Genomic DNA, 17812 nt, shown 5'->3' with positions numbered 1-17812 from the left:
CAAAATGTACTTCTTTATGTGTGTTTCAACTTTTTAAAATCCTCAAAATTATTTAGTGAGAGAGTAAGACAACAAGGTGTGAAAAACAGCAACAACGATAAAGTTACAGATGGTTATGTCAGAAGTATCTAAAGGAGTCAGAGTCATGGGAGTTTGACCCCAGCTATAACCAAAACGTAGGTTAGTTGTTTGCCACCCGCAGGGCCCAACTTTCAAGAGCAAGGTCTGGTATAAAGAAAGTGATTTATTCCAAGGCTAGCTTAGGAGAAGAAATATAGGCATCCTGCCTTAAGTGTTCTGCTTCACTTTTGGAGCTGAAAGCAGGTACTTTTAAAAGACAGGAAGGGAAGCAATCAAGTGGGGGGGGTCTTTGTGTTAGCTCTGGTGCCTTATCTACTGGGCAGCTGAGCTGGTGACTGCTGGCACCTTTGTGGGCACAGGACCAGGCCAAAAACTCCCCAAGTGGGAGGGAGAGTGCCAAGGAAACCTCCTGGTGGGTGAGAATTCTGTATTGGGCATGCTTTGGTCTGTAAATTGACTGCTGACTCTCCAGGATTGTTCTGTCTTGGTGCACATAGTCAGGTGAAGTCACCCTGTAGGTGGTGTCTGGCGATGCAGAGATTAAAGGTTATATTTGCATTCCTAAAGGACTAAGTAGGAAGTGGAGAATTGTGAAAAGAAGAAAAGAGAAGAGAAAATTTTAAAATAATAGTAACTCATTCTCTTCTTCTTAGAGAAAATGGGAGTACTCAGTTGCACAGCCACATACACACCCAGTGAAATCTGACCGGTTAGGCTGGGCCAGACATCGTAAAAGCAGCCACATTTGACTTCAGCTGTGAGACTTGACCATCAACCTCCTTGGGAGAGGACTACGTGAAACTAAATTCATCAACTAAAGACGGTCATTATCAATCATGAACTGTGCTAAAACCATCCAGTGTATAAACTCACTGCAACCCCCTTACCAACTTTTACAGGACTCTTAATTATTTTTTAGATCTGGGTCTCCCAAAATGCAATTTCTAAAACGCCGATTAAAATGCCTTTTCTGTTATTTGCTGCTCTGCAGAGTTTTATTTCTTATCAGTTGACAAAGGTATAAATGGCAAATAGCTAAATATTTCTTTGATGGCTTTTTACACATATACCCTCTGCTGCAGTATGGCATTAGTAAAGAAGCTGCAGTGATTTCTACTAGGGGTGCTGGTAGGCTATATTATTTTATATCATCATATCACATCATGCATCACATGTATGCTTTAATTAATTCATGCATTTATCCATTTGCTCTACAGAAATGTATATTAAGCATCTATTCTGTGCTAGCAACATGCTAGATGTGAGGGCTACAGAAATGAACATAGCATCTGTGATGTTGTGATTTATTTTATATATTTGTATATTTATCTATTTGTATTCTGTATATTTATATTTTATGTGTGTGTGTGTGCATGTGTGTTTATATATATGGTCTTTATCTCTACTTAGCTCCTAGAAGCCTTGGAATCTCCAAAAGGATATGTATCTGTTTGTATCCTAATGATTGACCTTTGGCTGGGGGCTCCTGGAAGTCCTCAGAATGAGGTTGGTTGCCAGAGGAACCAAGCATGTTATTAGAGGGTTGGGACTTTCAGTCTTACCCCCAACCTCTGGGAGGAAAGAGAGATTGAAGATTGAGTTGCTCACCAATGGGCAATGATGTAATCAATCATGCTTACATAATGAAGCCTCCATAAAAACCCAGAAGGACAGGGTTCCAGGAGCTTCCGAATATCTGAAGGTGGAGGTGATGCACCCAGAGAGGAAAAGAAAATCTCTGTGCCTTTCCTGCTTGCCTTGCGCCATGTATCTCTTTTCATCTGGTTCATCTGTTTCATCTGTATCCTTTGTAATATATTTTGTAATAAAACAGTACATGTAGGCAAAGTATTTCCCTGAGTTCTGTGAACTGCTCTAGCAAATTAATCAAACCTAAGGAGGGGGTGGTGCAAACTGCAATGTCTAGTCAGTGCTTCAGAAGCACAGAGCACAACCTGGGGCTTGTAAGTGACATCTGAAGTGGGGAGTCTTGTGGGACTGAGCCCTCAATCTGTGGAATCCGATGCTGTGTCCAGGTAGACAGTGTCAGAATTGAATTGATTAGGGGACGCCCAGCTGCTGTGCACTGAAAAATCGACTGCGTGGTGCATGGGGAAATGCTCTGCACACCTGGCATCAGTGGTGTTACGCTGAGAGTAGGAAGAACACTTTGGTTTTTTTTTCCCTATATCTCTTACAACATTTTTCATGTTTTAAAGAATTCATCGTTTTGATTAATGTTTCGTGGCATGTAGTCCCTGGATGCATCGGCATTCCTTGAAAACTTGTTAGAAATGCAAATTCTTGGTCCTTACATCAGACCTACTGAATCAGAAACTCTGCAAGTGGAGAGGAGATGGGAGGAATTTGTGTTTTAACAAACACTCCAGGTGATTCTAATGCATGCTGGAGTTTTAGAACTACTGTTCAAGGGGAAAGTAAAAAGGGAAAACACAATTCTCTGTGATAAATGCCAAACTGGAGCTGTACTCCAGGTGCTATGGAGACCAAGTAGAAATCACCAGGGAAGACAGGGAATGCATCACAGGAGAGATGATGTATTAACTGATTTGGGAGATGACTGAGACTTTTCCAGGGAAACAAGACAGGGAAGGGTATTGTAGGCAGGAAAGGCAAGAATATGTGCAACAGGTGGACACAGCGGCTCACGCCTGTAATCCCAGCAGTTTGGGAGGCTGACGTGGGCAGATCACCTGTGATCAGGAGTTCGAGACCAGCCTAGCCAACATGGTGAAACCTCATCTCTACTAAAAATACAAAAATAAGTCAGACGTGGTGGCACATGCCTGTAGTCCCAGCTACTCAGGAGGCTCAGGAAGGAGAATTGCTTGAACCTGGACAGTGGAGGTTGCAGTGAGCCAAGATTATGCCACCGCATGATCTGGGTGACAGAGCAAGACTGTCTCAAAAAGAAAGAAGAATATGTGAAAGAGGAGCACGTGGATTTGGGTAACTGTTGGTAGTTCGTGTAGTGAGGGTTTTAAAAACAGGATACTCAAAATGGAATTGGGTTGACTGAGATTGAGTTCTCAGTTGAAGGGACAAAGTGAAGTCCATGTCTTAAACCTGCCTCACTGATTTGAACTGAATTTCTCTCCCTCTTTGTTTCCTTGGTAGTGTCTTGTGAAGGTTGATATCACTGTTGTCAACAAAAAGAGTCAAACTCTGAAAAATATTTGAAGAGATGTATTCTGAGCCAGATATGAGTGACACTGGACTGTGACTCAGCCCTCGGGAGATGCTGAGAACATGTTCCCAAGGTGGTTGGGGCATAGCTTTGTTTTATTCATTTTAGGGAAACATGAGAAATTAATCAAATATATTTAAGATACACATTGGTTCAGTTCAGACAGGTGGGACAACCCAGGGGGCAGGGTGGGCAGGCTTCCAGGTTATAGGTAGATTTAAAAATTTTCTGACTGATTGGCAGTTAGTTTGAAGAGTTATTATCTATTGAACGGAATGTGTGGATAACAATAAGAGGTTGTAGAAACCAAAGTATTATCATGCAGAGAGAATAGATTGGAAATATTTCATATCAGACTTAAGGGTTGATGTTAATGCTGGTTGACTTTTCCTGAATTTCAAAAGGTAGGAGGGCATCATGAGGCACGTCCAGCACCACCCTTCCTGTCATGGCCCAGACCAGTCTTTCAGGTTAAATTTGGAGGGTACTGCCTAGAAGAGGAAGTCCATTCAGATGGCTGTGGCGGGGTGGGGGGACTTCAAATGTTATTTTTGTTCTTGCATTCTCTAACAGCATACATATCTTTATCTAAGGTTGGTGGTGCCAGTGATATCCTACATTACCTTTTCTCTTAGAAGGCCTTGATATGCACCTTAGGAATGCACCTTGTAGGAGCATGTCATGACTAGGCTCTGTTAGGTAGATGGATCCTTTCTCCTTTAGGGAGAAGCAATACTGCACAGGCCCCCACGTGCATTGGAGCGGTCATATGTTAGTTTATCCTGGTCTGAGGGAGTTGTCGAAATGCATGTTCAATGAGCTCTCAAGCACCTATAAGAAGATCACATGTAGGACAGTGAGGGAGAGATTTAGGGTCCAGTTGAATGGAAATGCTTCTGGCTATGAAAGTCTTGTGGTTTTCTTCAGGGGTAGAGAACAGCTATAACGTGCACTATTAACTTGTACTAAATTCTGTATATAATAATGTTAATAATTTGTACCTCTATTTTGCGTATCAGTTGGGAAAAGCTGCTAGTGAAATTCACTTGGCCAGAACCTGCACTCAAACATTCCCGCAGGGCCTCCCCATCCCCAGCCCACTCAGTAGCTGTGCCTAGAAGGCCTTGTGCCTTGCTTTGCTGACCTAGATGGCGGAAGGACTCCTTGAGACTGGCTGAGTCAGTCTTTAGAACATGTGTGTCATATCCATATCCAGACTGAAGGCAAGTTGGGTAACTTCTGTCTGTCTCAGCGACGAATTAAAATAGAACCTAACTCGTAAATTGTGAGGATTATGGGAGTTTTTACATGGATGGCACTTGCAGAGCGTTGTAAATGCTCAGTACATTTCCAGTTCCTTCTCTCTGATACTCAGTCCTCTCTGTGGGTAAATAGATGGTCATGGTCTAGTCTGAACTGCTTATTTTGTGTATCTAGGTGTTCTTGTGCCAAGATATCTGCCCTGGATATCTGCTTCTAGATTCTGTGCTCTGATTATTAGCCTTAGCCATTGCTCATATTCCTGCTTACCGTAAAATCTGGAAGTGCTGAGCCTATCCTGACTGATTTCTAGGGAAGGTTTTGCTTTGCCTGAAGGTGAGCTTCCAAAGGCTAGAGGTGCCCCAGACTGCCATGCCTCAGTGTCTCGCATCTGTGTGTCCTGTGTCTCGGCCCATGCTCCCTCTGCCATGATCAGCAGTTTCTGCTCTAAGGACTGCTGCCTGCCTTCTGGATTGGTGCTTCCTGTTACAGTGACAGATGGGCTAGGGGGTGGAGGATAAGATCTATTATTTCCCTGCTTGAAACTGGAACTGAAAAGAAGGTTCCCACTGTCCAGAATCTGTATACCATGGTTCCATCTGTGAAAGAGCACTAAATATCTACCAAGAGGTCTGAGCTCCCAGGTCCTACTGTTTAATCATGTCAAGTCCAAGGATGTGCAGGCTACATTTCCATTTCTCACAGATTCACGGAACATGGAAATGGGGGCATACTTCCTGAGATGAATGCTGCCTTAGATGTTTCCCCTTTCTGAGGACATTCATTCATCTTGCCCTCTCATGAAATGGCAAAGCCACAAGATGGAAACTGCCTGGATCCCTGAGTCTCCACATGGAAGGGAGCTGCCTTGGAGAGTCACTGGACTCCAGAAGACTTTGTATGACTGAGAAATAAATTTTACATATTAAGTAAAAGAGTTAAGTAACTCAACTATTCTGACTAATACAAATAGTACTGTTCAAAGTGCTTTACATTTACTAACTCATTTAAACCTCACAAAAACCAGTTAAGTAGATACTATTAACATTGCTGTTTCATTGAGGAAGAAACTGAGACACCAGAAAATAAATAACCTGCAATGTGCCAAATGAACCCAGCAGGTCATACAAGTGCTATAGGAGAAAAAGTCACAGCATTTCTAGATAGACCCTTGCCTCTCTTAGGAAGTACATTCTTTTTTGTTTTAGATAGTCTTGCTCTGTCACCCAGGCTGGAGCGCAGTGGCACAATCTCAGCTCACTGCAACCTCCGTCTTCTGGGTTCAAGCAATTCTCTTGCCCCAGTTTTCCAAGTAGTTGGGACTATAGGCATGCGCCACCACACCCGGCTAACTTGTATTTTTAGTAGAAACGGGGTTTCACCATGTTGGCCAGGCTGGTCTCGAACTCCTGGTCTCAAGTAATCCACCGGCCTTGGCCTCTCAAAGTGCTGGGATTACAGGTGTGAGCCGCCGCTCCTGGCCAGAAGTACATTATATCATTTTGTCTCACTATCTCCGGGGGGAGATTCAGCAAGTATCATTACCAAGCCATGAAGCTGTTGACACAGAGAGGGAAGGTGGTTGCATGTGGCATGTTTTCACTCCTTTTTCTCCATTTTCTGTCTTGTCTTAGATAGCAGGCACCAAGCCTGTGGAGGTCATACTGCCTAGGACAATGTCTAGCTACCTCCTCTGTCTTGACAGAGGAAGGAAACTAATGTAAAGCACTGGCCTGGTCTCAGTGACATGGCACTGGGAGCCAGCAGCCCAGCTGTGATTGCGTGAAAAGTTCCTAACACGGGGTTTTCTGCTTGAACAGACTCTTATTAAAAACCGAATATCAAAAAGTAAATAAATGGCTACATTTTAAAAGCCAAAAGCCTGGGCTTCACTTGTCCTGAGGTTCCTCTCTTTCAGTGCAACATTATTTTCTGTGAGAACCAGCCCCCCACCCCAACCCATCACATTCACCCACTCCTCCCCTTTTAAAGGAGCAAGGGAAGTTGAGCAGTTCAGGCAAGCATCTGGCTTGAGACCCCTGTGAGAAGCGTCGCCCTGGCCTCCCTCCAGCAGAGGGCACTCCTCTTTCCTCTCCAGCAAGGCCCTGAACCTTCTCCATTGCCACCACCCTTGGCCAAGCCCTATTGCTCTAGGAGGGGAGGGGAGAAAGGTCTTTTTTGTGATGGGTGCCATTTTCATTAGTTACACCTCTGCTCTGATAATCATCATATTTTTCTATTTATCTCATTTTAAATAATTGATGGTAAACATTTTCTATTAAAATGATGTTTTAAACCCCTCAGACCACATCAATACCAGGGTTGCCGACCTTTCTATGTCCTCCAGTCCTAAAAAGCCGCTAGAGAAGAACAATCAGCAAATACTTATTTTTGTCCACCACCACCCCACCGGCTCCAAAAAAAGTCACAGGCAATTGCCTACCTTCCTTTTTAATCTTATTTTAATTCTTCTGCTGGGGTTAGGGAAGCCTATAAATCCATAAGTAGGTGACAGCTATCCTTTACCTCTCTTTGAATACCCATCAATCTTCTTTATAGCAAGAGTGGGTCCTGGGGTGTACAGGCTACCTTGCTGGGCAGCAGGTGCTGTTGTGACTCCATAAAGATGGGGGAGAGAGGAGCCTCCTCAGAGACCAGGACAACAAATACAACCACCAAACGCTTGACAGCTTATCAAGCATGATCACCGGCATCACGTCTTCTCTCCTTTCTCCTCCTCTATATTAATGAACAAAGACAATGAGAGGTGCTTCTCAGTGAGCTAGAGAACACCGTGAATTGTGTGTCGGGCAGCTAGGATTGTGTGTGTGTGTGTGTGTGTATGTGTGTCTGTTGTGTGTGTGTGGTTTTCAACAAGATCATTTTAAAAACACACACTGATAAAAGACTCTGTAGATGGGTGGTAGCCTTATGAAGCATGAAGGAACACGTTTTTTGACATCAGTATAGATTGAGCCAGTTGCTCTTAGCAAATGCTAGAATTTCTCTTAGGAAGAGAACTCTCTTTAGTTTGGGGGATGGAATTTTGATTATGCAAAGGCCACTAATATAAAACTAATCTGAATGAGAGAGGTTCAAACAAAGACGGAGGTAAGACTTCTCTCTCTAACAAATGTGCTGGTTATTATTGGCACCTCCCTCCTCCATAATGCTCCTCCCCTCTGCTTGTTCTATGCCCACGGAAGCTGACCACTGGGGAGGATCGTACCCAGGCTCCCCCGCCTGTGGCTTCCAGTTGGGGTCAGTCAATGGGAGGCACCTGCAGGAGAGAAGAGGAGGTGAGAAGAGAGTTGTGGATGTATTTATTACACACTATCTCCAATCCCCAATCCCTGCCAGCCCCAAGGATCCAGTGTCGGCTGCATTTCTCTAGAGCCCCAGCTCCTGATGGGGGCCTCTCTTCTATGCTGCAGCCCTCCCCAAGCTCTGGCAACACTTGTCAGGCCCGGCAGTGGTCCTGCCCTTCCACCATTGCTAATTCCTGCTTCTCCATCCCTGCTGCCTCCCTTCACCCCTAGAAAGAGCCCCTTCCTTGAACTTGGTTTAGTCAAACCCTTTCATTCTCCACCTGTTTCCTGCTAGCTCCCTGATGCCAGCTAATAGGAATATTCAGTTCTCCACTGAGATAGATAGAAGTGAGTGGGGCTCTGATTCTTTGGAAAGACAAGGGAGAAAGGTCCCTGAAGTAAAAGAGAAAACCTTGATCAGGTTAGGTCCCGGGAGAGATTGTTGTGGCTGAAACAGCCAGCTCCCAACGGGACAGGATGGCTGAAGTTTTTTAGCAGTTTCCTGGTTGGAGTTTTTCCCCCTTTGTTTTGTTTATTTGTTTGACTACTAGTTTATTTATTGTAATTCTCCATTATCTCCAAATCTCTCTAAACCTTTAATAAAAGTTTGCAATGCTAACTAACCGTATGTTGAAGCTATTTTGTTAAGAGCAGAAGTCCAAGCAATTTTCACATTTTAGGGAAATAGAGCTTGAAGAAGAGACGAGCAAGCCCAGCAGATGGGCCAGAGGTGACACCCCTATTGCCCTGGAAATGCTTTTGTCCAGGAAAGTCTCAAAGCACCAAGACAAACACTGACTTCCCCAGCCAGAAGGGAGGGCAGCAAGTAATTGTATTTAGTTATTAAAGGAAAAGATAAATCCAGAAAACTTACATTCGCAACTTAAAAAACTCTATCTAGGAACTAACAGTACTCAACATGAAGATGTAGGTAACCTTTCTCAGAACTGTAAAACCAATGTCTAAACATTTCATTTCAATTTAAAATTAAACTATCCAGTTTTTTTGTTTTCATTTGTTTGTTTTTGGTGAGACAGAGTCTCTCTGTCACCCAGGCTAGAGTGCAGTGGCACACTCATAGCTCACTGTAACCTTGAACTCCTGCACTTAAGTGATCTTCCCACCTTAGCTTCCCAAGTAGCTGGGAGCACAGGTGCATACCACCGTGGCCTGCTAATTTTTAAATTTTTTGTAGAGCTGGGGTTTTTGCTATTTTGCCCAGGCTGGTCTTGAACTCCAAGGCTCAAGTGATCCTCCTGCTTTTGCCTTTCAAAGCACTGGGATTATAGGCATGAGCCACAGCACCTGGCATCCAGAATTATTAAATAACATTATATCACACGCACTGGATCTGGGAAAATAAAAACAAAACCAAAATATAATAGGCACGAAAGGCAGAGAAGATAGCACACACTCAGGGCCAGTGATGTGAAAAAATCCATCATCCACCCAGAGCACACACTTTCTGAGTTAAGCAGAGCAGTTGGCAACATTCAATTTTAGGAACTGACATGAACTCATTTGCCATAGACAGACCAAGACTTACAATGAATTCAGCCATAAATAAACTTGCATTTAGAATAGTTTTTAAGCAGGTACTTTTTTTTTTTTTTTTTAAAGCTATCTAGGGTTGGGCACGGTGGCTCACACCTGTAATCCCAGCACTTTGGGAGGCCAAGGTGGGTGGATCACCTGAGGTCAGGAGTTTGAGATCAGCCTGGCAAACATGGAGAAACTCCATCTTTACTAAAAATACAAAAATTAGCTGGGCACAGTGGAACGTGCCTGTAATCTCAGCTACTTGGGAGGCTGAGGGAGGAGAATTGCTTGAACCCAAGAAGCAGAGGTTGCAGTGAGCTGAGATCACATCACTCCAGCCTGGGAGACAGAACGAGACTCTTGCCCCAACTGCACCAAAAGAAAAAAGCTATCTAAAGCAAAGGGGAAATGTTTTGGATGTCTACAGATATGTTTTAAGATTATGAACATCATGCAAAGACTACCTGAAAGGGCCTGCTTTTTACCCCTTTGAATGATTTAAAGCATGATGAAGGTTGGCTGAAGTGAGTTCATCGAGATCATTTGACCATTCAATAACTTAATCAAAGGTTTCTCACAGTGTGACACTATCACTTACATACCAGCCTTTGCTTAGGAGCATTCGGTTATCGGAAATTGCAAAACAGTGCTAGAACAGTATCATTATTCTCTTGACCCCTCCTCACTTCTGTATGTGCACATGACAGACACACACACACACACACACACACACACAAAGTACCCTCTAGCACTAGTATGTTTGTGTGCAGAACAGAGCGACAGCCACCAAACCTCAGCCTGAGCTACAAAGGACCTGCAGTAGCATTATGGCCTTTTGTCCTGGCCTCCCACCTAACTATCCAGTCTCAGAGGTCCCCACTCTCCCTCTCCCTGCATCCCTGTCTCTGTAGGGGAGGAAATATTCTTTCCTTCTACCCTTCTAGGTTCTTTGGTTGGTCTACAAATTAAATTGACATAGGACAGATCAACAGGAGAAAAACCATTTTGATTATGTACATAGGCGTGGGAGTCCCACAGAAATATGAGACTCAAGGAAGTGGCTGGACTGTCGAGGCTTGTGTAGCATTTTGAGCTACAGAAGGGAATAGGGGCTTGGGGCCTCTGGGAGGTGATGGAGGCAAATTATGGGAAGCTAAGGTGAGGAAACTTAAGCGGAATAAAGGTTGCCTGGTCATGAGGACAGAAGTCTCTTAGGCAATAAACGGTGTCTCTTTCCTCCTTCCTGGTACTGATACCTTTACTAATGAAAATTGCCTTTCTAGACCTACATTTCCTTTAAAGAAGGGGGAACATATACCTTATTTTCGGCAGTTGAGGGTAAAGAGCTTCTCTTCCATTGGTGGTTCTTAATTACTTTTAGCTCAAAATAATCAAAATAATGAGAAAGTGGCATGTTTTGGTTTGACGTGTTCTAAACACTATCTTTTTTTTTTTTTTTTTTTAGATGAAGAGATAGTTTTATGGATAACAGTATGGGACAGACTGGGAAGGTGCCAGGGCCTGTAGTGATGAGCTTTCCAGGAATAAACCAACACACAGGCAGGAGTGGCCCAGACAGACAATCAGATAGACAGACAGAGACAAGGAAACAACCAAATGGGTAAGAGGCCCAGGCCAGGCTCAGCAGCTGTGTCTAGTCGTCAGCCCCAGCTCTGCCCTGGGGAACCGGTGGAGAAGCAGGGCTGGCCGGGGCCTCAGTCCTTGCAGGGCCCCTTTTCCTCACTCCCTGCTGTCCCTCATCCAGTGTGCTGGGATCCTTGGCAGGAGGAATTCCCAGGGCTATGGATGGCTGGGCTGACTGGGCAGAGGATCAAGGCTCTTGGAGACTCCCTGGGGTGGTGGAGGCCTGGGTGGTGTGTGGTTAGCAGCAGCACTGGGGGGAATCTGGTCAAGTTCCAGGGTGGGGCCACTGCTCAGCAGGACCCCTGCATACAGGACTTGGCTGCTATTGGTTAGAATTACGCGGCTGCTATTGGCTAGAAAGACTCAGCTGCTATTGGCTAGAAAGACTCAGCTGCTATTGGCTAGAAAGACTCGGCTGCTATTGGCTAGAAAGACTTGGCTGCTATTGGCTAGAATCACAAGACCCTGCTTGCATACTGGGTTCTTTAAGGGAAGGCCAGGCTGTGTGAGAAGGGGAGAAGGGAACATGCCCAAGCATGTCCGAGCTTTCGGAAAAAAGAAGTGGGGAAGATGGCTGATGATTAGCAGCTCGGGCACGTACCTCCCAGTGAAAGCGCAAAGAACGAGAGGACGCCACACTTTCAGACGAATATTAGTTGCTCACGGACCAGGAGATTCCCAGTGGAGGAGCTCCACGGGTCGCCAGGGCGACTCTTGTGGCCGGCGTGGCGGTTTTGCTGGTGCCTTAGCACGCCAGTTCTTGGTGCAGAGTCCGGAGATTCCCGGGCAGAAAAGCACCATCAATCTTAACACCGCGGTTTTGGCCGGCTCAGTGGATTGCTCAGATTTCGGCGCAGGGAATCAACAAGTTGGAAGTCAGAGACCCAGTTAGAAAGTCGGTAATTATAAAGACGACAGATGGACAAATATATAATGAAGGGAAGAAACCAGCGTAAAAAGGTAGAGAATACTCAAAATCAGAATGCCTCTCCCTCTACAGGGGATCGCAATTCCTCATCAGTAACGGAACAAGGTTTAATAGATTACACGTGTGTTCCAATAACAGAAGCAGGTTTCAAAACGTGGGTGATAAGAAACTTCTGTGAATTAAAAGAACTTGTTCTAACCCAATGCAAAGAAACTAAGAACCTTGAAAAAAGGTCTGACGAAATGTTAACGAGAATGGACAATTTAGAGAAGAATATAAGTGAATTGATGGAGCTGAAAAACACAACACGAGAACTTCGCGAAGCATGCACAAGTTTAAACAGTCGAATTGATCAAGCAGAAGGAAGGATATCAGAAGTCGAGGACCAGCTCAGTGAAATGAAACGAGAAGACAAGAATGCAGAAAAAAGGATGAAAAGGAATGAGCAAAGTCTCCAGGAAATATGGGACTATGTGAAAAGACCTAATTTACGTTTGATAGGTGTACCTGAATGTGATGAAGAGAATGAATCCAAGTTGGAAAATACTCTTCAGGATATCATTCAGGAAAATTTTCCCAACCTGGCAAGGCAGGGTAATATTCAACTCCAGGTAATACAGAGAACACCACAAAGATATTCTTCAAGAAGACCAACCCCAAGGCACATAATTGCCAGATTTATTAGGGTTGAAATGAAGGAGAAAATACTAAGGGCAGCCAGAGAGAAAGGTCAGGTTACCCATAAAGGGAAACCTATCGGACTTACAGCAGATCTCTCAGCAGAAACCCTACAAGCCAGAAAAGAGTGGGGACCAATATTTAACATCCTTAAAGAAAAGAACTTTCAACCCAGAATTTCCTATCCAGCCAAACTAAGCTTTATGAGCGAAGGAAAAATTAAATCTTTTGCGAACAAACAAGTACTTAGAGAGTTCACCACCACCAGGCCTGCTTTACAAGAGCTTCTGAGAAGCACTATACATATAAAGGAACAACCAATATCAGCCTTTCCAAAAATATATCAAAAAGCAAAGAACTTTAACACAATAAAAAATTTACATCAACTAAAGGGCAAAACAGCCAGCTAGCATCAAACGCCAGTATTAAACTTATATATATTTTAATTGGATAAAAAGCCAAAACCCATCGGTATGCTGCATCCGGGCCCATCTTACATGCAACAATACACAAAGACTCAGAGAGAAGGAGGAAGATTTACCAATCAAACAGAGAGTAAAAATAAACTAATAAACAAAAAGCAGGAGATGCAATTCTCACCTCTGATAAAGTAGACTTTAAAGCAACAAAGATCAAAAGAGGCGAGGAATGACATTACATAATGGCAAAAGGATCAATGCAACAAGAAGAGCTAACGATTCTATAGATCAACGAGATAGAAAATTAACAAGGATATTCAGAACTTGAACTCAGACCCGGAACAAGTAAACTTAATAAACATTTATAGAACTCTCCACTTCAAATACACAAAACATACATTACCACCTCACACCTATTCCAAAGGTGACTATATAATTGGAAGTAAATCACTCCTCAGTAATCGCATAGCATTTCATAGCTTTAAATTAAATATTGGTTGGCTGTTTGTTTGTTATCTTCTTCCCTTATTCCTTCCTGACTACATCATTAAGTATAATTATCAGTATGAAAGAGGTTTTCAATACCCATTACTAAATTGCATTCTAGCCTGGGCAAGAAAGCAATACTCCCATTCTCTCTCCCTCTTTCTTTTCCTTCTCCCTCTTCCCCATTCTCTCTCTCTCTTTCTCTTCCTTTTTCCTCCTTCCTATTCTCTCTCTCTCTTTCTCTTTAAAAAAAAAAAAAAAAAAAAAAAGAAGGGGGGCAGCGTGCATCCGAGCTCCTGGCGAGGCACCTGGCCTTGCACTGACCAATCCCACAGCTGTGAAAGTAGAGGAAATCCCAGCCTGAATCCACCACAGCTGTGTAAAAACCAGCAACAGCTGAAAAAAAAAAATTGAGGGGCTGAGGAGGGGGTATCCAGGCCCTGCACAGACCCCCAGGGATTCCTGGCAGCTGGAAAGAAGCTACACAACAGAGTCGGGGACTTGTGCCCTGGGGTTTCCTGGCTTCTGGGGGCCTCCTCAGACCCAGGGCTTTTTCTGGTGGAGGCTGAGACTCACTGGTGTCATCAGTCCCCTCCATGAATGAGACAAACAAAACACGTGTGGGGCCCCCGGCCCAGGCACTGGGGCTCCCGCATGGCCTGTGCTGGTAGGGGTTCTGCTGGGGGCTGTGGTCCTCTCTCTCCTCATTGCACTTGCTGCCAAATGCCACCTTTGCCGCCGATACCATGCCAGCTACCGGCACCGCCCACTGCCTGAGACAGGAAGGAGGGGCAGCCCACAGGTGGCCGAAGATGAGGATGATGATGGCTTCATCGAGGACAATAACGTTCAGCCTGGGACTGGAGAGCTGGGGACAGAAAGTAGTAGGGACCACTTCTCCCTCTGAGCTCTGGTGTTTGGACACTCCCTGCTCCCTCCATGCCCAACAGCTTAAGGACAGTGGTTACAACATCGGAGTCTTGAACCTCAGGGACAGAGGTGGCTGGGGCTTAAAGTTTGGCCACGGATGGAGCAATCCCCACTTCCCTGACACTAGCCACCAAAGTGGCAATGAACCCTCTCTTGCTCAATGACTCTCAGTGGCTCTCTGCTGTTCTCAGGACAAAGCCAAACAAAGGACTTAAGGCCCTCTGTGATCAGGCCTGTGGGCCTCTTGGTTTCTTTTCTTGCCTTCCCCTACTTTACTCATAGAATAAATGTTATTCTCCCTCCTATCACTGCCCATGCAGTTTCCCCAGCCACCTTTGCTCACATTGGTCCACCTGCCTACACTACTCACTACTCTTCTAAATCCTCTCTGACTGTGATGAAAACCCTAGTCAGTAGGCCCTGTGTGACCTGCCTACCTGCCAGCATTAGAAATGTGCCCAGATGGTAACATTTGAGCAGGTGAAAACCAGTGCCAAACTTCTTTTTCTTTTTTTTGAGACAGAGTCTTACTCTGTCACCCAGGCTGGAGTGCAATGGCATGTCTTGGCTCACTGCAACCTCTGCCTCCAGGGTTCAAGCAATTCTCCCTGCCTCAGCCTTTCAAGTAGCTGGGATTACAGGCGCATGCCACCACGCCCAGCTAATTTTTGTATTTTTAGTAGAGACAGGGTTTCACCATGTCGGCCAGGATGGTCTCGAACTCCTGACCTCAGGTGATCTGCCCACCTTGTCTTCCCAAAGTGCTGGGATTACAGGCGTGAGCCACTGCGCCAGGCCAGCTTCTTAATGAAATATTTTCCTATCAATAAAGTGGGTAATCTGGTTATAATTTTTTCACAGGAATTAATCTATTTTCATTTTGAATAAAAATAAAAAGTTGTCACTCAAAAAAAAAAAAAAAAAAAAAAAAAAAAAGACTTCCGAGCGTTCCTAAAGCCCAGAGGAACTCCGGGAACCGCGCGGGTGGGAGCTGCCCCGCCCGGAACCTGGGAGCGGCGGCGCCGGCGCGGGGAAGGGGAGGCCGGATGTGAGTGGAGCGGCCATTTCCTGTTTCTCTGCAGTTTTCCTCAGCTTTGGATGGTGGCCGCTGCGGGGCTTCGGCTTCCAGTCCGCGGAGGGCGAGGTGGCGTGGACAGCGGCCCCGGCATCCAGCGCCCAGACGTCCGCAAGCCGCGCGCTGGTCCGCCGCGCCCCGAGCCCGCCGTTTCCCGTCTCAGCGCCCTGCCGCCAACGCCGCGGCCCAGATGCAGGCCATCAAGTGTGTGGTGGTGGGAGACGGAGCTGTAGGTAAAACTTGCCTACTGATCAGTTACACAACCAGTGCATTTCCTGGAGAATATATCCCTACTGTCTTTGACAATTACTCTGCCAATGCTATGGTAGTTGGAAAACCGGTGAATCTGGGCTTATGGGACAGCTGGACAAGAAGATTATGACAGATTACGCCCCGTATCCTATCTACAAACAAATGTGTTCTTAATCTTTTCCCTTGTGAGTCCTGCATCATTTGAAAATGTCTGTGCAAAGTGGTATCCTGAGGTGCGGCACCACTGTCCCAACACTCCCATCATCCTAGTGGGAAGTAAACTTGATCTTAGGGATGATAAAGACACGATCGAGAAACTGAAGGAGAAGCAGCTTGACTCCCATCACCTATCCGCAGGGTCTAGCCATGGCTAAGGAGATTGGTGCTGTAAAATACCTGGAGTGCTCGGCGCTCACACAGCGAGGCCTCAAGACAGTGTTTGACGAAGCGATCCGAGCAGTCCTCTGCCCACCACCCGTGAAGAAGAGGAAGAGGAAATGCCTGCTGCTGTAAATGTCTGAGCCCCTTGTTCTTGGCCCTGTCCCTTGGAACCTTTGTACGCTTTGCTCAAAAAACGGTGGAGCCTTCGCACTCAATGCCAACTTTTTGTTACAGATTAATTTTTCCATAAAACCATTTTGAACCAATGAGTAATTTTAAGGTTTTGTTCGTTCTAAATGTAAGAGTTCAGACTCACATTCTATTAAAATTTAGCCCTAAGGAAAAAAAAAAAAACAGATAGTGTTCAGAGCACTAACCAAAGCCCAAAACACTTCAGGCCCTGTGTGCTCTGCGCTTGCCTAGGGCACACTTCTCACCTGTCTCCCTGCTTCACCAGGTAGAGGCTTGCACCTGTCCTCCCCGTCTCTGAGGGGGCTCTAAGCCCTTCAGGAAGCCATTCCAATTCTCCATCTCTGATTTTATCTATTCACAAACAATCACCATCACCTAGTGCCATGTGCTCCCTTCTGTGCTTACAGCTCATAACACTTCCTATGCACACTTTACTTACCTGCCCCATCTCCACCGTCCACCAGTAGACTATAGGCACTCAACACATGCCAGGCATGCCATAGGTATTCAGCAAATGTAGGCAAGTGAAGGATGCATAAGTGAACACACACCCTCACACCCCCAAATTCACCATTTAGCCAAGAGGACATTCTGCAATTTTTAACACACATGCAAGTTACCAATCCTGAATGACATTTTGTTTCATATCTGTAGGGCTAGTTTTAGGGCTAATATACACATTATAAATATTTATTTGAACCCTCATTAGAGATGGCTTATATCTCTTTATATTCAGTCTTCCTTTAAACAACAATACCCTAAAGACAGCCTGAAAATAGAGATCACCTGACCTGGTAGGAAGAGCTGGGGATGGCCTTCAAGAGTTTTGGCTCTCATCTCAACCAGCTGTGTGACCATGGTCAAGAAGCCGCCCCTTCTTGCACAGGCGGCCTTCTGTGTCTATGGGCTCCACATCTTCAGATTCAACCAACCACAGATTGAAAGTATGTGAGAAAAAACAACAATGAAAAATACCAATGCAATATACAAATATAAAGACAATACAGTAAACACGTGTTTACATGACATTTACATTGCATTAGGTATTATAAGTGATCTCGAGCTGATTGAAAGTATACAGAGGATGTGTGAAGGTCATATGCAAATAACACGCCATTTGATATCAGGGACTTGAGCATCCTTGGATTTTGTTATCTGTGAGGGGTCCTGGGACCGGTCCCCTGTGGATACTCCGAGGGATGACTGTACTTCATTTTCTTATTTGAAAGAGATTAGACTAGACTAGATGATGTTGCAGGGGAGAAAAAGTAACATCTTTTCATCACCCATTGCAAGGTTCATGGCTGAGGCATCTATTAAGAAAAGAGAAAGATTAACAAGTGAAAAAAACATTCGGATTCATTTAACATACATTTTATGGGCCGGGCGCGGTGGCTCAAGCCTGTAATCCCAGCACTTTGGGAGGCCGAG

General features: G+C 44.9%; 1 pseudogene; it reads left to right on the top strand.

Annotated features, from left to right (window-relative positions):
* Positions 1-15746: 15746 nt before the first annotated feature.
* LOC105709745 (ras-related C3 botulinum toxin substrate 1-like) lies at positions 15747-16455 on the top strand (annotated as a pseudogene).
* Positions 16456-17812: the final 1357 nt, after the last annotated feature.

The sequence above is a fragment of the Aotus nancymaae genome, unplaced genomic scaffold (genome assembly GCF_030222135.1).
Source record: "Aotus nancymaae isolate 86718 unplaced genomic scaffold, 86718_ANA_hifiasm-v0.15.2.pri h1tg000009l, whole genome shotgun sequence".
NCBI classification, from domain to species: domain Eukaryota; kingdom Metazoa; phylum Chordata; class Mammalia; order Primates; family Aotidae; genus Aotus; species Aotus nancymaae.
This window is presented reverse-complemented; position numbering and strand designations above follow the sequence as displayed.